The sequence below is a fragment of the Phalacrocorax aristotelis genome, chromosome 4, assembly GCF_949628215.1.
Source record: "Phalacrocorax aristotelis chromosome 4, bGulAri2.1, whole genome shotgun sequence".
Lineage (NCBI taxonomy): Eukaryota > Metazoa > Chordata > Aves > Suliformes > Phalacrocoracidae > Phalacrocorax > Phalacrocorax aristotelis.
In genome coordinates, this window is record NC_134279.1 from 56,585,694 (window position 1) to 56,600,354 (window position 14,661).

At 38.3% G+C, this 14,661-nt stretch overlaps 1 protein-coding gene across 2 annotated transcripts in view; it reads left to right on the plus strand.

Moving 5' to 3' along the window:
* The window catches only part of KCTD8 (potassium channel tetramerization domain containing 8), a 103,749-nt gene that overhangs the window by 54,270 nt on the left and 34,818 nt on the right, over window positions 1-14,661 (plus strand). The window lies entirely within an intron of this gene.

Consider the following 14,661-nt stretch of genomic DNA (forward strand, 5'->3'; position numbering starts at 1 on the left):
GGACAATCACATTAGGATTATTGGTCTTTTGATAAAATGCAAAACCAGTACTCAGTCCTCCACAGCTGCTTGCTCTTCCTCAGGCATCCTCAAGCTGTCACAGCCATGCGTTACTGAGCGTGGTAAGGGGAAAGCCAGTCTGTTGCTGTGAGTTGAGCCTGAAATCCAGCAGATGAAGTCTTCTAGGGTGCTAAAATAAAAGAATGTCCAATTCAGGCTGAACAGGTGCTTGGCTCAGCCAGGTTCAGTTTTGTGCATGATGAGGATCCGTGGATCTGAACTCAGAACAGTGAGCTTAGGAATCTTCAGTCGCCAAACAGAATTATTGGGATGAAGCCTTGGGTGGAAATACCTCCGCTGTGCTCAAGTCCCATTCTAGATGTCCATTTTCGTGGGACAGGAAAACTGCAGAAGCCAGTCCAGGTCTATTATTATGCATGTATAAGCACACATTAAAATGTTCTACCTGCAAGTCAGAAACAAGTATGACCAATGAACAATGCACGAGAACCAGGGAAATGGCAAACAGCAGAGCAGGCTTATTAGGGATTTCTGGGAAAGGTTATTGCGGTTGTCCTCTGAGCCCTTCACATCTGAAGCTCTCTGGAATATAGAGCAGCAGCGTAGCCAGGTTTGTTCCCAAATATCCTTAAGGTGTACCTTGGCATTGCTATTTCTGCAGGTGAGATTAGATCCCTCCTAGCTTCCCTTCTCTTGCAGAAGCAACTTGCTGTGGTAAAGAAAGTTTATCTAGATAGTGGCCAGCTGTAACGGTAGCTACCTTTCCACATTCGCTTACCATACTTACCTGTTTCTAGATGTTTTTGACTCTAGGATCCATTTAGCTACATGTTAGACTGGGAGTGGGAAAAGATTAACTTTTCTGTTCACTTGTAACCTTAATGCAACAGCAGTGCTTTTAGAGTATAATTCTGGCAGACATGGGTTTAAAAATTACTCAAGGGGAAGCCTGAGAATTGTTTAAAAAACAACTACAAATTATATGCTTTGTTTTAAAAGCAGAGTTGCTGATTTTTAAAATTCTTTGAAATTCAACCTGATGGTTCCCGGAATTACTTGCAAATGAATTCCACTGTGGTTTAGTATCATCAGTGGGAAGAGGAGTGTGAAGCTGAGCAAATCTCTTGCCATCTGGAATGTAACCCAAGCACCTGATCGTTCCATTCTGAGTCCCCTCAGGAAGCTTACAATTATATAAAATGTTTAATCAAAGCTGTTATGCCAAGTATAACGGCAAAGCTGACATCAACATAGGAGAAGAAAAGTTAAATGGCTCCACATGAGCTGTTCTTTTCAGTAGAATTTTTAAAAGACGGGAAGAAGAGATAATCCCAACTTTGCTTCCTTTATTTGTGAGTTATTAAAATCGCTCTTTTAGCAAATAGTGTCCTTTGACTACTCCACATTGTTATTGTCACTTATGTTAATTACAGAATTAATGCCCATAGATACATGGCTCTGTTTCATGAAGACTGAATGTTTATTCAGTTGCTTACAAGTGTGCTAATTTCTCGATTCTAGCAGTTAATCATGCAAAGTTGACTTAAACCCAACTGCCTTAAAGTGCAGATATTTATTTTTTCATTTCAGTTCTTAAACAGAAAGGATGGAAACATTAGAAGCACTGATTAAAAAATGAACACATCTATTGAGCAATCTTCGTGTAATATGTATTTTTAATAGAAAATTGATACTTGGGTATTACAAATATATTATCAGATTGGGGGGGGAGGTGAAAAAAAAATCCCACCTCTTGAAAAAGTTATATGTAAAACCTGCTTTGAAAGTATTTCTTAAAATAGTTTTTTGGAATTTATGTCCACTTAGGTTGAATCTGCATTTATAAAACATAGGCTTGTCATATTTGGGGATAGCATTTTTTTCATAACAGCGCCGAAAAGCATGCAAAAGCAAGTGATATTTGAATAAATTTAGTTGGAAAATTGCTTGCATAAACAATCTTTCACTAAAAATCAGTTTAAAATTTGTTTACTAGGATGAATCAACCTCAAACTATTTTTTAAACATCACTTATTTTCAAAAATAATATAATTATAGATTTCCAAACTAAAATGTAAATTAAGAAGAACAATAGTAGCATAAGAGAAGTAGTCTTCTGGATTATTGTTCTTTTTGGAATGGAATTCTATGAAGATTGTAACTTCACAACATATTAGACACCCTTCAGGATATTTAAAAATTGCTACTACTTAACTGAAAAAGCTTCAAGAAGAAAGTCTGAATTTTTTAAATGCTAGCTAAAATAATTGTAAAATATAATATGTATGTCTTCTGCATTTTCCTTATTCTTATGTTTGCAGTGTGTGCCAAAAAATCTTGTGGTGCTAAAGGCTTGATCCTCCAGAGCAAGAAACTGAAAATGCTGAAAATCATATATGTTCAGCAGTATAGATAGATTTCGGCTAGGCGATTCAATGAAGATATTGTTTGCATAGCTGTATAAATAATTGTATTTATGCAAATTTAAAATAGTGATAAATCTTAAATGTTCCATAAGGTGAGGGCGTTACATCATCAGCAGAGGCTTTGACTGCCATATTGTATCTACTAATTGTTAAAATATGGGTATGAGAAATTTCAATTCAGGAAAAAGAATTGTCTGTTACCTTATTGCATTGTAACACACTCTGACATTGACAATGGGCTTAAAAACATGAGAAAGGAATGCAGATCTCATGTTCTCAAACTCACTAAGGGAGCTACAGATTCCTTAAAGCTAAAGCTTTATAATGCTAACAAATTTAATAATCCATTTTGACTTTTTGATGAATATCAGGCCATACTTAAGGGACCTAGTTAGAAATAAATCCATAATCCCAAAGGTCCCACAGATAAGGAGCAGATTCAAATGCCTCTGTACCATCTGACCTCTTCACTATGAGGGTGGTGAAGCATTGGAACAAGTTGCCCAGTGGAATTGTGGATGCCCCATCCCTAGAAGTGTTCAAGGCCAGGTTGGATGGAACTTTGAGCAACCTGGTTTGGTTGGAAGGTGCCCCTGCCTGTGTCAGGGTGGGTTGGAACTAGCTGATCTTTAAGGTCCCTTCCAACCAAACCATTCTACGGTTCTATGGCAGTTCTACGAATGTGTTTCCACTTGTTGCCTTAAGGTATCTAACTTGGCCTCTCCAAGTGTATAATGCTCGCAGAATGTTAGAAGTATTGGTTGGAAGCAAGCTGCCAAGCTCATCTAGCTCGACCTGCTGCCTGACGCAGGACTGTTGCCGGCCTCATATAAGGTTAGCCTAACTTTGTCTAGCTGAGTTTGAAAACTGCAAAGGAAGGGGTTTCACAGCGTTTCCGAGCAACGTGTGCCAGTGTTGCACTGACCTCCTGGTGCAGAAGTTTCTCCAAACATGCAATATGAACCTCCTAAACTGTAGCACGTTGCTGCAAGGTTACATGATCTCATTATGTTAGCTGTCTCTGTCAGGAGGACTTTTTATCTACCACGTGTATACCTAACCATCACATAGCTGTGGGGCCAATCAATCTCTTCTCCTTTACAGGTGTTGGAGGAGATGGCAGATAGTGCTAAAATCCTTTCTCTCCTCAAACTAGCAGTGAAGGCACAGCACCATGACTTACTTTTATAATTCCTTGTAGGAAGCCAGAGGAGGAATCTGTACACAATTAGAAGAAGATGCAGTAGTGACTCCGGTTTTGTGGGATGTGCTTTTTTTCCATAAGGAAAGAAATCAGTTGTCTCAGGCAGCAAGGAAATCTTCACTTTCATCCAGAGACAGTTTCGTTCAGAGGGGAAAGAGCATGGTTAGATCCCACCATGTGGTGAATGGAGTGTACCATCTGTGCTTATTTTGAACAGGAGATTGACTTGAAATTTTCTAAGCCTTTACAGCTCCTTAAGAAATTACATTGGCCTAATTAGAGCTGTACCAGAACTTCACCTACACCATTTCCTTCTACCTAGCCCCATTTCTTTTTTAATAAGCAGGCTGAAATTTCCATTGAGCTAGTCTAATAGCAGGTTTATCCTGCTGCTTTAAAGATTGCTTGCATTTCAGTCAGCATGAACTCTGAAGACAAACTAACAACTTTCAGATCACCTGGAGGAGGTACATTAGGTACATCTGTCTAAAAAGGAAGCAGGCTGCTTTAATGGGCTTTCAAAGAAACCTATACATACTGAAGGTATTTAGGTTAGCACTTACCTCATGTGAAGCTATATTTGAGAGTTACCAATACTAATAGAAACTTTATATACTTCTCCTGCTGTTACTGCCTAGAATTTGAAACATTAAACTAGTTAATTAGAAGAAACAGAACAAAACATAAAAAAACCAAAACAAAACCCTCAACAGTGGCTTGTGAAAGTTTGGGCAAGAAAAATAACTTGAGTGGTTCTCTCTGTCATTTTTTAAAATGTAAAGCACTTGATGCTCATGCCAGTAAATATCCATTAAATGGTGCAGAAGGTAAATGCTATCATTTCTCTCTTTCATGTCTCTGTGCCCTTTCAGAAACTCTCCAAAGACTTTTGAAGTGCCCCATTCATCTTAATGAGATACTGCCAGGCAAATGAGAACATCTCAGGGACATGGGTACAGATAGGAACCATCCCTGGGATGTCTCCTGGCTTCATTCATTTCAGTGGCTCTTCTCGTTTTCCCTACTCTAGTTTCATCTCTTGTGAGTTTGCTGGTAATTAGAGCATAGAGCTTTATATTTAGATAAACAATTTTGCAGCATTTTGATATTTCTTCTGCTGTTCCAGTGTTTTAAAAGACTGCTGGGTGCATGCGCATGCATTGGAGAGAGGAAATATGACTTGATTTACCATTAACAAATCAAACACCTGAGACAATGTTTTATAATATTGCGTAAAAACCCTGGAGAAACTAGGGGAAAAATCAGAATTTAAGCTACTCCGTTTTCAATTGCATGATATCTTCATACAGCATCTCTGTGCTGACACTCACCCAAGACCACGTGAGCTGGTAAGGGGTAAGACCCCTTGCATGTTTTCATCAGTAAGAGAACTTCAACCAATAGAAAAACCTCAACTTATAATTGAAATATTGTGTCCAGGCTGCCCCATCTTCATTTCCAAGTCTTCTGGTTCTTCAAGTTTCTGTCTCTCAATTCTCTTTTTTATTATGCTGTTAATAACTATTTTCTCCTTATTGGCAATTATTTTTTGTTTGTAAAATACTAGAAATGTGCCAGGCGATCACTAAAGTGATTTTACATCTATCTCTAACTGCTTTCGTTTCCATTACCCCTTTCTTTTACCTAGGATTTTAATCCTTCTTATTAGGTTTACCAATTGCATTAGATTCCTTAAATTCTATTCAATTTACTTCATAGCCTTGTCATATTCCTTGACAGTCCTTTGTATAAAATACACTGTCATTTAAATTATGAATGCTTCTGTTGCTTCTTTGTAGCACTTTCTCTTTGAGTTTTATAGGGTACACCTTCAGGTAAAATAAATTCAACCTTGTTTGGTGTGATCAAAGAACAAGCAAGGCTCTAACTGGAATTAAGATCAGCTTCATCTCTAATTCTGCCAACAGCAAGGTTAGACCATCTGGATTGTTCCCTACAAAATAAGGTCAAAGAAGTCAACTTGTGAGCCCAATAATGAAATCTCCTATCTGCTAAAGAGCTGAGGTTATCACAGCAATTAGAAGGAATTGTTTATTTCATATACATATATATATATATATATATGTTTAAGGAAATAACATCAAAGAAACTAAACATCTCTGCCAGGCATTCATTTCCACCTATTCCTACCAGTCGACGCTGGTAGGTGTTGAATCAGTCTTTTCTAAATATGCTAAATTCAGTCCTGCAAAAACATATAACTAAGGTCATAGGTTCAATTCAGTTTTTTAGGTGCTTAAACCCTCTGATCATCTGAAATGGTCATCTACTTATTTGAATTGTAATTAGCACAGCATGGCCATTTGTTTTAAGAGATTGTATGGACTTTATAGAGCAGTCCCTGGCTGAGGAAGCAATTGTTAATTACTGGTCTCTTTATTTGGCTAGTATAACAGGACTTGAAACTTGGTCTTTATTTATGAGAATTTTGCTATCATTAACTTCAGGCCCTGATAAGAACTTGAATTCACCTAAAAACTTCCTTGGAAGTTTATGGAAATCCAGAACCAAAGGGTAGGTATTGAAAAGCTTGAAAATCTTTAGACCATGATTTTCGAGAAGCGTATAGCTTTTTTTAAAAAAAATTATTACACAGTTGTATTCCATTATGTTAAGGTTCAGTTACCTCTCTCAAACTTCGAGCTGGACACAGAAAACTGCTGCCCGGTTTTATCTTTTGCCTCCATTGGGTAATGTATAGATTTCCCAGGGAAAATTCTGAATTTTCAGGGATGCATCTTGCCTTGCCTTCATGAAACATTTTGTCATTTTAATATGACATCACCAAATGGAAGAGGTTGAAAAGAAATTGTATAGGAAATCTTACCAAAAAGGAAATGCAGTTCTAACAAAGGCTATCAGAGGTGGGATTTTTTTAATACAATAAAGTACTGTTAATTTTCATCGTGTGGAAATGTTTGAAGTAAAATATTCTCCCACTTAAACATGGAAATACTTGAAAATGCATTGCAGCCTACACTGAACACCGTGTAAAGAAAAACATCAGAAGCAGTTGTCACATTAAAAATATGACTCTTTAGACCAAATACTTTTAGAAACTGTCTGATTTCTTTTTTTTCCTTCCATCTTGAGGATTAAGAGATTTTGCACTGCATGAAAGAATTCTTATTTCAGGCCATCTGCCCCTATTGCTTTTTTGGTTCTGATTGAGTGTCTGGACTTGTATCTTTTCTCTTGTAATTGGGATTCTAAAATTGATTTGTCTTCTGGTTCCAGTAGATAAAGATAGAATGTATCTGAAAATGATATTGTTTCTTCAAGGATGCTCATAAATCTTCTGATAAAATAAAACGAAACGCCTTAAGACTTCAGTGAAATAAAACGTATAAAGACTTTAGGGTTAGCCTCTTGGGCTCCTTCTGTAGCTTTTGCTGCTCTTCAGTTGGACTTTTTCTTAACCTTCTATGAAGAAGTACTTGCATAACTGTTCTGACAGAAGAATCTTTACCAGTATGTATTTTGGTACTGAACATTGCACAGGTAGAGTGGCTGATTTTCAGAAGTGGTTTAAAGGCAGGCAGTGGTGACTCTGGGGTACTTTGAGATGAGTAGGCTTGAGGCCCCTGGGAGATGCATTAAAGAGGCCCTGGTCTGTGCATCCCTATTGCAGGTGATCTCTGTACCAGGGTAATTTTCCCTCTTAGACCAGAGGTGGTAGATTTCCAGCTGATGCAGATGAAACCCGCCTAAGTTCTGGGCAAGCGCCAATCCAAATATTGTTCAGCATTTGGCATTGCAACATGTGCTGAGCCTGGTTTAATGGAAATACACACTCTCTCAGCAAACCTCATTATCTTGGACATGTGTTTGTCTCACGCTAAAGTTTCCTCTCTGGTTTTGGATCAAAACACAGGTGATGAGTGCAGTGTGTGTGTGTGCCTGTGTGTATTTGCAGGGTATCTGCCAGTCTACCATTAGTGGTTCTGAATCTCTTGCAGGGATGCTTCACATGAGAAAACTGGCAAAGTCATATAGTGCATTGGAATTCAATATCTAATACTATGTTTCTATATCTATCAGTTTATACTGCTTTGACTTTGCTGGAGGCCTGCTTACTATATATCATTTGAGTTTAGCCAACACTTGAACATTAAGACACCAATGGATTTTTGCCTCCTTCACAGCCAAAAAACACCTAAATCATGCATTTAAGAGTAATGAATATAATTCTGTCCCAAGTTCCACTTTGATACCTGTTTTATGTTGTTGGTTTGGTCTGGGTTTTTTCTGTTTCAGTTTTTGCTTGTTCTCTCCAGGAAATTCTTTCCTTGTGTGTATATATTGTTCCTTTAAAACGCTTTTGTATCTCATGCTACAGGATGTGAAATATTTCTCATTCCATTTGAAGTACAGATTATTATCAGACAGACTCCATAGACTTACCAGTTTTAACAACATCATACTATGTTAATCTTCGTTCTTACCACAAAGTGGCCAGAAAACTATCAAAATATTATTTGGTGACAGTTCCAAAAGGGTTATTATTAAGCTTTATATTACAGTACCTGTAACCATGGTGGTTTTTAACTGTATAAATAAAAAAGTGGAAACCCATTCCCAAAGTTCACAACGTAGTTTCTTTCTGTCCCTATAATTTCTTTAAAGAAACATAATAATAATAATCACAGAATCACAGATTGGCAGGGGTTGGAAGGGACCTCTGGAGATCATCTCATCCAACCCCCCTGCTTGAGCAGGCACACCTAGAGCAGGGGGCACAGGAACGCATCCAGGTGGGTTTTGAATGTCTCCAGGGAAGGAGACTCCACACCCTCCCTGGGCAGCCTGTGCCACTGCTCGGTCACCTTCACAGGAAAGAAGTTTTTTCTCATGTTGAGGTGGAACTTCCTGTGTTCCAACTTGTGCCCATTGCCCCTTGGCCTGTCGTTGGGCACCACTGAAAAGAGTCTGGCCCCATCCTCTTGACACTCACCCTTTAGATATTTATAAGCATTGATAAGATCCCCCCTCAGTCTTCTCTTGTCCAGGCTGAACACACCCAAGTCTCTCAGCCTTTCCTCATAAGGGAGATGCTCCAGTCCCCTGATCATTTTGGTAGCTCTCTGCTGGACTTGCTCAAGCAGTTCCATGTCCTTCTTAAACTGGGGGGCCCAAAACTGGACGCAGTACTCCAAATGTGGTCTCACTAGGGCAGAGTAGAGGGGGAGGATAACCTCTCTCGACCTGCTGGCCACACTCCTTTTAATGCACCCCAGGGCACCATTGGCCGCCTTGGCCACAAGGGCACATTGCTGGCTCAGGGTCAGCTTGTCCACCAGCACTCCCAGGTCCTTCTCAACAGAGCCGCTTTGCAGCAGGTCAACCCCCAGCCTGTATCCATGCATGGGGTAATAATACAACTGGATAATAATAAAATTTGGTAATAATAAAATGGGTTATAGAAAGATATAAGTTAAGATACATTTCTTGTGCTGGTAGTATGACATATTTGCGTGGTTATGTCAATATTAGCTTGGAATTCAGATTTTTTTATAATTTGAATATGTATTGATTGTTTTCTTCAAGTGGAAGTGACATCAGTAAGCATTCATGAAGCCTCTGGTTTAGGAGAGAAACATGTCAGCAACCTGCTGCTGGAAGACTGTCCTGTGTTTGGGGCTGGGGTACAGTGGGGGACATGAAAGAGAAGTATAGAGAGAAACCCTGGAAACACTGTTTTGGAGCTGTCTACCAAGTACTCGATAATTTTGGGTTATGAATTATACTTTGTAATTCCTTTAGTTAGCATATTATATAGAAAAGAAAAAATCAATCTATCATCTGCTCTTCAAGACCTGTCAGTCAAAATTAAAACTAATCAAATACATTTCTTTCATAAGATATTTGATTATGCCACCACATCTGAGAGGATGCTTCCTTATTGCTTGAATAGCTAGAGCCAATTTCAGTAGTACTGGGATGGAGTGGACGAAAAACTATTCCTCCTGAATCAATTCTGAAGAGGAGGACAGCCTGAAGCACTAATGAAAGTGAATTACTCCTCTTTTATGGTTGTTATTTACTTATGATAATTTAAACATTCTCGATCTATCAGTTTTCATTCCTAAAGTGTAAATCTGTTTTGAATTACTGTGTTTTGATAAGAATATAAAACTTAACATATCCTCCTACCAAACGCTGCTCCTTGAGAGTTAAATCTCTCTGACATCTGTTTTGCTTCTGACTGCAATGCAAGTTGGAATTTACTTTGGAAAGAGCCATTTCATAGACCTCAACTGAACTACTCATTCATTTATCAGCACTATTAAGTCAATAGTTGTCTCCTATACACCAGAAAGAAGAATAGGAGGTATTTCAGGGTGAATTAATATTTTTTTCCTGCCTCTCCAACTGAAGATGTTGAGATGATGCTGCAAGATTTATATACCTCTTCATCGCTCTAGTAAACTTAGCACCTTGAGTGCCTTCTTCCAGGAATAGGGTTTATTTCTTTTGCAACCTTTGCTGTTCTTTGCCCTGACTGCGATGCAGGGTTTGCAGCTGTGAGGTTCACAGCATCGCTCAAGGAACAGAATAAATTCTTTGGCATGAGGCTGGGCTGAGCTTTGTGCTAATGTAATTAGATGTCTAATGGAATATGATCTCGGTAGCTTAAAGCTAACTGATGCTACAACACTACAGTGCAGTCACTGTTGCCTTTCGTATTGATCTCTAATGGTGGCTTTTCCATACCCTTGCAATGTTCAGCATCACGTGTACATTACGCAGAGTTGCTTGGGTCAGCCTGATAGCTCAGTCTGGGTCACACGTTTGTTTTTAGGTTACATCAGGTAGAAAACTATTTATTCTTTTGATCTGATGGACGTACAGTTACAAATATAGTTAAGGAAGCATGTTTCCTCCTATTCTGGACAGAATGTTCCCTGACTGGATTTCATGGGAATTGAGAATTTGAAGCTACGTGCAGAAAATTCAAACTATCTCTCAGGGACTGCTTTTATAACCCGCTTTTGAAGAAGTACCTTTTGGTCTCTCTTGTAGCCCCTGTTCAAGAAGAGATTCAGTCCTCAAATAATCCATTTCAGCTGGTTTTATCCGTTTGTGTTCTTGTCTCCTGACACCTTAGCTTACCTACTGCAGGCGGGTGAACTGTGCCAACTGGTGGGATAGTAGGGGGAAATGGGCTATCTAGGATTAAGCATTTCGATGACTGTGAAAAGCATAGGGTTATTGTGCTTCAGTTTCCCATCACTGCTCTGGTCTAGCAGGTGACTGGTATTCTTTGATTCTTCATTAATAAAGCCTTTTGTGTCCATGTGCTTTCAAGGACAAACAATGCTTCTTTTTCTTGAGAGGGCAGAAAAGCTTCACCTCTGTTTGGAGGAAATAGTTGTCAGGTGAGAAGAGGGTTGTATTTCAAACAGTCTCATCATACAGACTGATGCTTCTGCATCTAAACAGAAACAGGAAAACATGATGCTGCTGATGATTACTGGCAAAATATAGTGGCAGACATGAAGTAGATAAGTGTGTATAAGTGAGGTCATTTGAACCTGATTTTTTAATTTCTCTGTTTTATATAAAAGTGAAATAATTCCTTCCAAATTATGCCTTTAGGATATGCCGATGCTTCTCATGCTACTGAGTTCAGGTGTTATAATAAAGGACTTAGCATCCTTGCCTTTTAGTATCATGTTCTTTTGCTATTTTCAGCACCCCGAATATAACCACATCAACTGTAAAATTCCTGAGGACAATACCAGTTATTATTACTAGACACTAGATTTTTTCATAGTTATTATTCGCCCTAAAATTCAGTAATTTAAGTTAACTAAGATTCTTTCTGTAATTTCTATTATCAGACAGTTTGTCAAACCCTTAGATTGACAGTTATTGGTCTTGTTGAAGTGAGAAGAAAAATAAGTTTAACACATCTTTTTGGAGCACCAGTTTCTCTTGGTCTCCACTGTGGGGATGGGGATTTCTTATTTCTTCAGTTCAGCAGTTTTTTTAAGCATACAGACTGCAGCAGAGATCTAAGGACTACACATGCAGTGTGGCCCTAGCCATCACAAATGGGAAGGGTGGCATCTGGCTCAATAAACAATTATATATATTTTTTTAAAAAAAAAAATCTGTAAGCATTCTTTGTGTATTAGATTTTCACCTTTCAAAGGTTAGGATGTTTAGGCAGAACACAGCCTGTACAATTTTGCTGATATAGTAAAGCTACATGCTGTTTAACTTTGAGTAGTCAAAGGAGTTTATCCACAGCAAAGAAATTCCAGCTCATACTTTTTCATGCAACTGAGTTAATAATGAGCCAGTCAGTCTGTATATATATAATTTGTAAGGAGGAAATAAACATCCATTTCACCAAACCAGTGCTTGTTTTGTGGTGTTTATTCTGCACTAGTTATTGATAAAATTTGGGTTGAGGTCCTAAAAGTCAGAGTGTTGATACCCTAGTCCTATTTCTCCTTCAGTCTATAGTCACTGGGGTGAGTTCTGTAAACTGGAAATTGTTATGTAAATAACCTTCTTCCTTCAAGAAGAGGCCTTCTAAATATTTCTAAATATTTAGAAATTCATATATTTTGCATGTCCAAAGAAGAACAACAAAGCTGGTGAAGGGTCTAGAGCACAAGTCTTATGAGGGACGGCTGAGGGAGCTGGGGCTGTTTAGCCTGGAGAAGAGGAGGCTGAGGGGAGACCTTACCGCTCTCTACAGCTACCTGAAAGGAGGTTGTAGCAAGGTTGGGGTTGGACTCTTCTCCCTAGTAACAAGAGAGGACAAGAGGAAATGGCCTCAGGTTGTGCCAGGGGAGGTTTAGATTGGATATTAGAGAAATTTCTTCACCAAAAGGTTTGTCAGGCATTGGAACAGGCTGCCCAGGGAAGCGGTGGAGTAACCATCCCTGGAGATATTTAAAAGACCTATAGATATGTTGCTTAGGGATATGGTTTCGTGGTGGACTTGGCAGTGCTAGGTGAACAGTTGGACTTGACGATCTTAAATGTCTTTTCCAACCTAAATGATTCTATGATTCTATAGAACTATTTTCTCATTAACCTTGTTGCCTTTTTTACTTGTAACCTTCTCTATAGAATTCAGTCTATTACATCTAGGAAAATATATCTATATATTAAGTTTGTGCACTTGATTATATGCTTTTTCTTAATGTTTTCTCATTTATTTAAAAGACATGAGAAATCAAGACTTTTATAAAGTCTTAGATGAACATATTAAATGAAAATATCCCCAAACCATAATGATTTATCACCAAAGGGTATAGCTATCAACCTTTTTTACTCATATATGGTTGTGTGACTCAAAATGTTTAAAAAATTGAAAGTATAAAAAGCAAATCTCAAAGATTTCAAAATATTACTCTATACCTTGTCCATATAACTTTGAAGTCTTGGTCTGCAGCCTACTTCATGTCATCCCGCTGAAAAAAAACCTCTTTCAGGCTTCCTGTACCCTGCAATGTTTTATTAAAAATTTGTTAAGGCTTTAAAACCTTCACAACTTCAGAAAGCTTCTTATAGAAGAATCACTGCTTGGAAATTGATGTCTCATATCTACAAAAAACAGTATTCAGTCACAAATTACAAACTTATCACTATGCATGGATAATATCAATTTCTCATCGTGGAATCTGTCTGGATGCTGATACTAGTTAGGTAGAACAAATGAATGAACGTGCGCCCCAAAGGAAAAGCATTTTCCTTCTGAATATTTATAGTTGTTAAATTTAGTTTTATTAGAACATACTCATTCATATTATTTGGATGAGCAGTCAGTGAATAAAAGAAACGAGCTGTTATGTGTAACATTCAAAATACTTTCAACAGGCACTGAATTCGGAGTCACTTATTTTCCATTTTCTAAATAGATGTTTATTGCCCATGTTCCTCTATTAGTAAATTAAACGCTTCTCTTAACAGTACAGCAGTGATGCCATATAACAGTGATACAGTGACACATGGATAGCAATAAAAGCTACCTAAACCAGGGATAATTTGAACTCTTTTCTGAAGCTCACATTTCTGATGAACACATGTAGGGCTAGAGAAATACACAAAATTTTGAAAGAAATAATGCTGTCCACATGCACACACTGTTCCTCATCTTAGTAATTATCACGTACGGCTGTTAAAAATTATTTAATATTTTGACAGAAATTACAGTTTGACAGAATTTTTCCTTCCTTAGAACTATTAGTTTTTAGAAATATCAAAGCATTTTATTTCTTTATCTGAAAGAGACAGAAAGGAAAACATAAGTGATAGGGAGTACACTAATAAAAGACTAGAAAGCTTTGAAGCGAACACAGTAACTGTGACAATATATTAAGGTGTAAAGTTTCTTGAGATAAATCATGTAATAACCTATTAGGACACTCCTGTATCTCCTGCCATTTCCCATGTTCTGTACTAGAAATGGAGACTAGAATAATCTGCTCCTCCCTGCTCTCCCCAAAGCTAACATACATGGTTTGTAAATTCTGATGAATTGCCAGCAGCCCAACAAATGGTAAGAAGCAGCTGCTTTGGTGGCCACCTCTGTCATGAATCTCTGTGAGAAAGTTGTCAAGGAAGCTCTTGCTTCTCTCCCCCGTCCCAGCTCTTACATTAATGCCAGCTTTGGATGCAGCTTCTGAACTGGAAATACAAAGGCTCTGTATCTGTGTGCATGCTGTCTGCTAAGGGTGGCCCTGATGCTGACTGGAAAGCAGTGTATCCACTGGTTTTCCCTACAAGCCTGTAGAAACCACTACAAGCCTGTAAGCCTTGCCTGAGTGCATTTGGTTGTTGGCACATGTGCTTGCTCAACTTCTCCTGAGGCAGGAGAGCAGGCTGTGGAGAATGGGATGATTAGAGCTATTCTGGAGGATTGTCTCTGAGTGTAATAGCCATTCAGCCTAGTGCTGTTGTTGATGTAGCCTACGCAAAAGCAGCAGAGAAAAGCAGCAACCTGATGAAATTCAAAAAGAGCAAGTG